The 8,957-nt window shown below is 45.0% G+C and overlaps 1 pseudogene; it reads right to left on the bottom strand.

The window, feature by feature from the left end:
* Positions 1-4,564: 4,564 nt before the first annotated feature.
* Positions 4,565-7,358, bottom strand: LOC143984127 (actin-related protein 2/3 complex subunit 1A-A-like; annotated as a pseudogene).
* Positions 7,359-8,957: the final 1,599 nt, after the last annotated feature.

The raw sequence follows: 8,957 nt of genomic DNA, 5'->3' as shown, positions 1-8,957 counted from the left end.
CATTAAATTCTTCATTATCATTAACCCTTGCCGTCTTAAAGGCTGATATACACTCCCCCCTAGTGACAGCTTTAAAAGCATCCCACACTACCGCAGGTTCGGAAGTGTGGGCGTTGACATCCCAGTAGGCCCCAACAGAATCCGCCAGCTGTCCCGCCACCTGTTCATGTTGCAGCCATGCAGACGCCAGCCGCCAACCCCCCCCCAGCTGAATTGTTCGGAAAGTATAACAGTATAGACAGGGGGTTGTGGTCAGAAAGACCCCCCACTAGATAGTCAGATTCCACCACATATTTCAGGCCACAAGTATTGCTAAAGGCAAGATCGATTCTAGCAGATGACCCATGTGTCAATGAAATATGCGAGTAGCCCTTAACAGTCGGGTGTTTCCACCGCCATATTTCAACCAACCCAGCCGTGGAGGCCCATCCACCCAAGTCCTGCGAACTCGCTCTGTTCGGATTGGAAGAGTCCAAGGCCGCATCCAGTATCGCGTTGAAATCTCCCAATAGAAGTAGCGGTAGGTGTAGGAATTGTGTCAACCTCATTAATATGTCATAAAGAAGCTGAACTCTGAATGGAGGGGGTACATATACATTCACCATGAGCATTTGAGTATGATAAACCTCTATGAGCACTGCCACATACCTGCCCTCCGGGTCAGATATGACCTGATGAATCGTGCAAGGTAATGATCTGCTAATAAGTATGGAGACACCTCTAGCAAATGTAGAATATGTGGCGTGTAAAGTCCTTTGTAGCCAAGGTTTACGTAAAGAACGTATCCCTCCTCCATCCAGATGCTTCTCCTGCAAAAAGATGAGCTGTGGTTTATACTGTTTTAAGTATTGGAACACCGAGGCCCGTTTAAATTTATTATTAAGGCCTCTGACGTTCCAAGACACGACCTTCAAATTATCCGCCATCAGTGCAAAATAAGTAATAGAAAGTCTTACCACCTACTAGGAGCCCATTAATCCCACTCATGATAATGGCAACTGCAACCAGTATTAATAATAACCAAGTTCTCCGACCAAATACCCCCATGTGAGCTGTGACAAAGAAAGGAAAAAAACGCACCCTCCCCTGCTATTATGCCAGAAACAAATTTCCCAACCTGAGAAAAAACAAAAACAAAAACCAAACCAGTCCGGCAAGTAGCTTTGTCCCTGAAAAACAACCTAAACATCCCGTTGGAAGGTTCCAGCCGTAGCAATTAAGAGTTCGGCAGACTTAAGTCGTATTTGTCTCGTCCACTACTCGCTCCGATATCAAAGTAGTGGAGGAATGAATGAAAAAAAAAAAAAAGGGTGGGGGGGAAGGGGGGTAAAAGAAAAAGGAGGATGGGGAGGAGAACGTCACAAAAAGAAGGAAACAAAGTGCTGCGTTGAGTATTCACGGTGCAGCCCAAGGCGAATCAAAAGTCAGGGTCCCAATTCCCCATCTTAGGTAAAAAATAGTAGTACTCACAGTCCATCTCGCGAGTCACAGGAAGTTCCAACAGTGTATGAGATTCGCAAAAGGTAAGATAATGGCCACCTATGGCAGAAAACAAAAAACAAAAAGCAAAACAAAACAAAGAGGGGGGAACGTTCCGCTCCAGGAGACCAAGGGAGGAATAAGTCTTCTCACATGCTGATGTAAAGTATGGAGGAGTCTTTCCGCCAGCTGTAAATCATGAGGGAGATACCAAGTATGAAAGATTCTCCGTCACCTGATGTCATCGCTCCCAGGGTAAAACATCCAGCATCCCTATGGTCTCAGGATAACCAAACAGTTTAACTCCTATCCCCAGAGAAATCACCATTTAACAAGAATGTATTCGCCACTCAAGAGCCTGGATGATCCATCATGAGAGTTCTTTATCCAGCCATTCACATGCTTCTGAGGGGTTGTCAAAGAATTTAACCCCTCCCTTGTATTGCACTCTGAGTCTACTGATATATATCGCATGCTATACTGCACCTCTTTCTCGCGAAGCCTTCTGCGCACATCATTAACCACTTTCAGACCGGACCATTTTGCTGGTAAATGACCAGAGGTCTTTTTACAATTTGGCACTGCGCTGCTTTAACTGGTAATTGTGCGGTCATGCAATGTTGTACCCAAACAAAATTTGCGTCCTTTTCTTCCCACAAATAGAGCTCTTTTGATGGTATTTGATTGCCTGTGCGATTTTTATTTTTTGCGAAATAAACGTAAAAAGACCGCAAATTTTGAAAAAAAATGATATTTTCTACTTTTTGTTATTAGAAAAATCCAATAAACTCAATTTTAGTCATACATTTAGGCCAAAATGTATTCAGCCAAATGTCTTTGGTAAAAAAAAAAGTCAATAACTGTATATTTATTGGTTTGCGCAAAAGTTGTCACATCTACAAACTAAGGTACGTTTTCTGGAATTTACGCAGCTTTTAGTTTACGACTGCCTATCTCATTTCTTGAGGTGCTAAAATGGCAGGGCAGTACAAAACCCCCCCAAATGACCCCATTTTGGAAAGTAGACTCCCTAAGGAAATTGATAAGTGGCATGTTGAGCCCATTGAATATTTTATTTTTTTGCCTCAAGCGATTGAATAATGACAAAAAAAAAAATATTTTTTTTTTTACACAAAGTTGTCACTAAATGATATATTGCTCACACATGCTATGGGCATATGTGAAATGACACCCCAAAATAAATTCTGCTGCTTCTCCTGAGTACGGGGATACCACATATGTGGGACTTTTTGGGAGCCTAGCCGCGTACGGGGCCCCGAAAACCAAGCACCGCCATCAGGCTTTCTAAGGGCGTAAATTTTTGATTTTACTTCTCACTACCTATTACAGTTTTGAAGGCCATAAAATGCCAAGATGGCACAAAACCCCACAAATGACCCCATTTTAGAAAGTAGACACCCCAAGCTATTTGCTGAGAGGCATGTTGAGTCCATGGAATATTTTATATTTTGCCACAAGTTGCGGGAAAATTACAAACTTTTTTTTTTTTTTCACAAAGTTGTCACTAAATGATATATTGCTCACGCATGCCATGGGCATATGTGAAATGACACCCCAAAATAAATTCTGCTGCTTCTCCTGAGTACGGGGATACCACATATGTGGGACTTTTTGGGAGCCTAGCCGCGTACGGGGCCCCGAAAACCAAGCACCGCCTTCAGGCTTTCTAAGGGCGTTACAGTTTTGAAGGCCATAAAATGCCAAGATGGCACAAACCCCCCCCAAATGACCCCATTTTGGAAAGTAGACACCCCTAAATTTAGGGGTACACTAGTGAGACTAGGTAATAAATGGCGGGTGCCCTGAAACTATAAAAAAATAACTAACCAACCAGCGTCACCTGTAACAGTTATAAGGTGATCACTGGTGAAAGGGTTAACTAGGGGGCAATCAGGGTGCTTTATGCGGTAGTATATGGGGGTCCCTGGTGCTATAAAAAGTTGCGGCGAACCTAAATACCTACCTGCCTAACTAGCGTCACCTGTGACACTAATACAGCGATCAGAAAAACGATCGCTTATTAGGCTGGGTTCACACTGGAGCGATGCGGGAACGCCACGAATCCGCAGCGGGTTCCCGCATCGCATGCCTCCCGGTGGCAGTTCACACTGCCCTATGCGAACTGCTGGGAGTGTCAGTGAAATGTTAATGACACCCCCAGATCAGTTCGCATATCGCAGTGTGATCTGCAAACTCGGATCGCATGGTGTGAACACCCATGCGATCCGATTCTGCTGCGGACCAAAAAAAGGGTCCCGTGCGAATTTGCGGCGGGTGCGGCGCGAATTCAGCCATACTATCTGTATGGCTGAACTCGAATCGCACAGAGATCGGATGTGATTTGCACTGCAGTGCGGTGCGAATCACATTCGTTCTCATAAACCGCTGCAATGTGAACCCAGCCTTAGTGACACTGGCGACGGGGGGTGATCACGGGGTTAAACCTTTATTGGGGGGGTTAGGGGGGCACATTAGAACTAAAGGGGGCTAACCCTAACTGCCCTAACAGTTATTACAGTCACAAATGACACCAATGCAAAAAACAAAACAAAAAAAACAAAACAAAAAAAAATGCAATTGGTGTCACTGTGACTGGGGGGGGGGGGGGCAGGGGTAATTGGGGGGGTGATCGGGGGGTAAAGGGGGGGTGTGAGTGTGCCTGGCATGTTCTACTGTATTGTGTAGTGTTTGTGCAACTCACCGATCCTCTCTCCTCGGTGCCGGAACGAAAAATACCGACACGGAGGAGAGATTACATCACTTCCTCTCCTGTGAGGAGAGGAAGTGATGTCGTGGAGCATTTCTATTCGTCGGGAGCGATCGCGAGGGGGTGGCCATGAATGAATGGCTGCCCCCTCATCCCGGATCGCTCCCGAACGAATGCCGACCGCCACAGGCACCGGGGGGGGGCCCGATCGGGCCCCCCACCCGCGGGAAGGCAGGGACTTACATATACGCCCATATGCCTGCCCGTGCCATTCTGCCGACGTATATCGTCGTGCGGCGGTCGGCAAGTGGTTAAACTGCCCTCACAACGATTAATCGATTGCTGTCAACAGGCTTCTCAATCTGCCAGAGAAAAAAAAAAGCGGAGATCTTCAGATACAAAAAAGGCTTTCCCGACAATAAATGGACAGGAAAAAGCATACACAGTCTGAGGAGGCCTTAAAACAAAACAAAACACTCAGTTAAAGGAGCATAAATGTGGCGACATTGAAACCAGCTGGTTCTCTTGCATTTGACACCTCAGAAGAGGAGTCATCCATAGTCCCCTGAGGGAATGCATCTTTTCCCTCCACTAGTTCCCCCGTTTGAGGGTCCTGGGCAATGATAGAGAACCTGTGCGATTAAAGTCGCTAAACTTTTTTTTTTTTTAAACCCATCATGGCTGAGGGAAAAAAGAACTTTTGGCAAAATACACAGGGGCTGCAGTGTTGAAAACAATTGTAAATATTTCATGCCCCTGATGCTTACTCTAACCAGTCACTCCTCGGGTGAGGATGCCATCTGTAGAGATGAGTAAGCTGACCAGAGCTAGAAGGGGACTCCCTTTAGCTCTATTTCTTGGGGGTGTTTTAAGCCCCCTTCTGACCTTAGCCTGATGTGCAAAAGCAGAGGTACCATCAGAAGACATTGCATGCATTGTTTGGGCAATAGTTCAGCTTCAACGCTGCTATTAATGCTCAGTCTAATGCAGCAGTAAATGTGTCAGGTTTTTTTATTTTATTTTATTTTTTTAAAAACCTGTGTCACAAACCTTAAAATGCCACTTTTGCTCTTGTGTCCCTCCATAGTTACACAGAATACACAGAGGTATTTTTAAAAACAAACCCTCCCGTGCTGGACATTGGAGGACGCCAACACCGTACTAAACCCTGCCCCCCCCCCGCATCACCTACAGCGCTCCCTTTCAAAAAGAACCTCTTTCCCACACTTTTTTTTTTTTTTTTTCTTAAATGCAGCACTTCCTTTCCCAAAGAAGAGGGGGAAGAAATTTTGTCATGTGGGAGTCTGCGGGGAGAGAGAACACCCCCCAGACTTATGAGCTCACTACCAAAAAGTATTGGAGCTCAGGGTCCAGCTCTCTCTCTCAAAAAAAAAAAAAAAAAAGAAGAAGCATTCGCAGGAAAAACCTAGTTTCTTCGGATACGAGGCCCGGTACCATTCAATTTGGCCCAAAAAAAGGATACTTTGAATGGATCCGGTCAGCATGGCTAGACCCAGCAAGGATTGTTCCAGTGGAGCTCAGCACAGCACATTTTCACTCGTGACCAACACCTTAGACACTGGCGAAAAAACGGAGGTACTCCCACCAGTGGAAGGGGTTATATAGGGAGTGCACTTTTTAAATTTAGGGCGTGCTAGTGTCCATCACCTGAAGGTGGCCTATAACCCACATAGTAACTACTATGGCTTTGTGTCCCCTGATGTATAAAAAGAAACATGCCCAACTACTAACAGGCTGTTCTCGGACACAAAGGTGACACTCAGGAGAGGCAAGAATTCAGTCTTCAGCTGTGAAATGCTTGTGTTTTTTGATGCATCAACCGCAGATGCAATACTGTCATGATTGTCCCAGGCCAAACAATTTCCACTAGCGGAAAAGCTTACACTGTGAACCCAGTCAACATTGCCAGAACTTCCAAACACTGACATTAGCTGCCCAAAAGGCATTTTTGATCCCCAAGGAGTGCTAGCTGGCTTCCCATCAACTTCCTTAAAGAGGGGTTTCCACTTAAAAAAATAAAATAAAAAAATTTAAAAACTCAGCAGCTTATAATAGTTAATAATCGGACACTTACGTGTCCTGGAGTCCAGCAATGCAGGGGATCGAAGCCCCGATCATCCCCCCCCCCCCCCCTCTGCTCAGTGGCACCGGCATTTTAACTGTGGGTGCCCAGCTGTGGCTTCGAGGGCATTCTTGAGCATTCACTGGCTGTGCAATCATCTGGGACCAGTCACGTGTCCCAGATGATTGACAAGAGGGAGGGGGAGAGGCAATCTCCCTTCCTGCGCTGAGGGAAGTGACGTCAGGATCCCAGGCACTGAAGGAGGCAGACTATGAGGGGACTCCCTAGCAACAGGCATTTAGAGGTGAGTAAAAAAAATTCTCCAATTTTTTTAAGATTAATACATTTTAGTTTTTTGGGGTGGAACTCCACTTTAATATATGCTGAGAATACCCTAGTCTTGAAATCACAAGATCCTGCAGCCAAAAGTACATTATTTGGGTGCCAGTCCAGGCTTAGCACAGTAGACAAATTGGTTTCCTGATGTGTTTGCTCATCCACAAGTTGTTTTCTGACTCAAAGTAGCACACAGATATAAGTCTTGCTCCACTCCCTCCACTGTAAACTTATTTTCCAAAGATGACCACTTGACAAAGGTTGCTGCTCGATTTATACGCAAGATGACAAATGTAGGTGTCCATACTCCATCTTTTTGGCTCCATACATAAGCATGCCAATCAGCTCCACAGGTCACTATATGATTACTTTTTGGAGCCCAGACTATACCCGTAATGTGTCCATTGGTCTCCTTCACCCACTGGTTCCCCCATTTTGCTTGTAGATGTGTACCTCATGGATTGGAGCTCATCGCAATCTATGTGCGGTCTTTATTTCAGGCGTGGCAATTGATAGGTTCAAGAACTGGAATAATCACATTCTGAATTGGTTTCTCCTTAATGAGCTCTAAAGCAGGGATAGAAAGATTTGCAGACTCTGATCAGTCAACACGAAACCACCGATACAATGGAGTCTGGAACAGGAAGGTGGAAGGGCAGTGCGCATCCTTTTATTCATTTTCACTGCCTGACTACCATCTCTGCCTAGGCTGGCATATTGGTCATTTATCATATTGCACCATTTCAATAATTTGCCTTTCTTTTTCACCAATATTATGTGCTTACTATGTTCATAATTTTTATTTGATTTATTATTTGTTCATGATCTTGCACCTTCACCTTTTTTTGTCAGCCATCTCAATGCAGCACCATAATTTTAAAATTTTCCATTGATCTGCTATGGATCAGCCGTGTCTGCTGCAGTAGGCTCGTTATTTTATTTAGTTCCAGCTCACAGCGCAAGAGTACGACCTTTTATTCATATTTTTTTATACAGATAAAAGCAGTGTTATGCGCCAATATACACCATACAAATTTTAGGTCTTTTTATTTTCTGCATTTGAAAAAGTAAAAAAAAACTGGTCAAAAATACAAAAAAAAAAAAATATGATTTTTGCACTCACCGTAAAATCCTTCTCTGTAATTCACCGACCGACACAGCTCCTCTCCAACTAAAATGGGTTTGTTAGCCTGCCACTAGGAGAACTAGGCAAAATTGTAACAACACACAGAATTGTCAGTACCGCCCAGGGGGTGGACCCTGTGCTCACAACCCTCCCTGCTGCCCCAGACTCAGTACGTCAACAAGCAGTATAACGTAGAGAAAGGAGGGCTGGGTGCTGTGTCGGGCGGTGAATTACAGAGAAAAGGATTTTACGGCGAGTACAAAAATCCTATTTTCTCTTATATTCACCAACCGACAGCTCCTCTCTAACTAAATGGGATGCCCCCAAGCAGTGCCAAACAAGGGGTGGGCAAAAACAGCATAAAAGCTTCATCCACCATGACAAGTGGGAACTAGTGAAACTAAACCCACAAAAAACCAGCAGTGTACGAAAAAACACCGCCATATAAATGGATATTCTCAACAGGAGAGATCCCCAACACCGTAACCTTTTTACGTAAGCAATGCAACAGTGCATTAACAAACAGTACTGCGTTTTTATCGAAAAACCAGGGGAAAAAAAAATAATAATAATAATCTCAAATTGCAACTACACGGCCGCCTGCAAAACTTTGCAGCCAAAACAGGCATCAGCCAATGCACGTCTTGTAAAACTTGGTAAACGTATGGACAGACAACCAGGCCACCACCTTCCACACCTGAGCGACCAACGCTTGGTGTCGGAAGGCCCAAGACGTTCCGATTGCCCTTGTAGAGTGGGTTGTGACCGGAAAGGGGGGCACATGCCCCTTCAAGGCATAGGCTTGTACTACAATCTATCCATCTATCTCATCCACCTTGAAATGGTGGAAGATGAGACCGCCATACCCTTCTTTGGACCAGCCACCGAAACAAACAGCGAGTCTGACTTCCGAAAGGGAGCTGTGGCAGACAAATACACTTTTAGAGCCCTAACCACGTCGAGAGTGTGAAGGGCCACCTCTTTGGGGTGCTTCAGCTTAGGACACAACGATGGCAATACAATGTCCTCATTGATATGAAATGCCGAGATCACCTTAGGTAGAAAGGACAGTTGCGGACACAACACCACCTTATCCCTGTGTATGACCAGATAAGGCGACTTGCAGGACAAGGCCACCAATTCCGAAACCCTCCTGGCCGATGTTATGGCCACTAGGAAAACCACCTTCTGTGAAAGGGTCAACA

Source organism: Lithobates pipiens, unplaced genomic scaffold (assembly GCF_037356315.1).
Source record: "Lithobates pipiens isolate NorthernLeopardFrog02 unplaced genomic scaffold, aLitPip1_a1.2 Scaffold_16, whole genome shotgun sequence".
Lineage (NCBI taxonomy): Eukaryota > Metazoa > Chordata > Amphibia > Anura > Ranidae > Lithobates > Lithobates pipiens.
The sequence above is the reverse complement of the archived record's forward strand: the minus strand, read 5'-3'. Positions and strand labels throughout refer to the sequence as shown.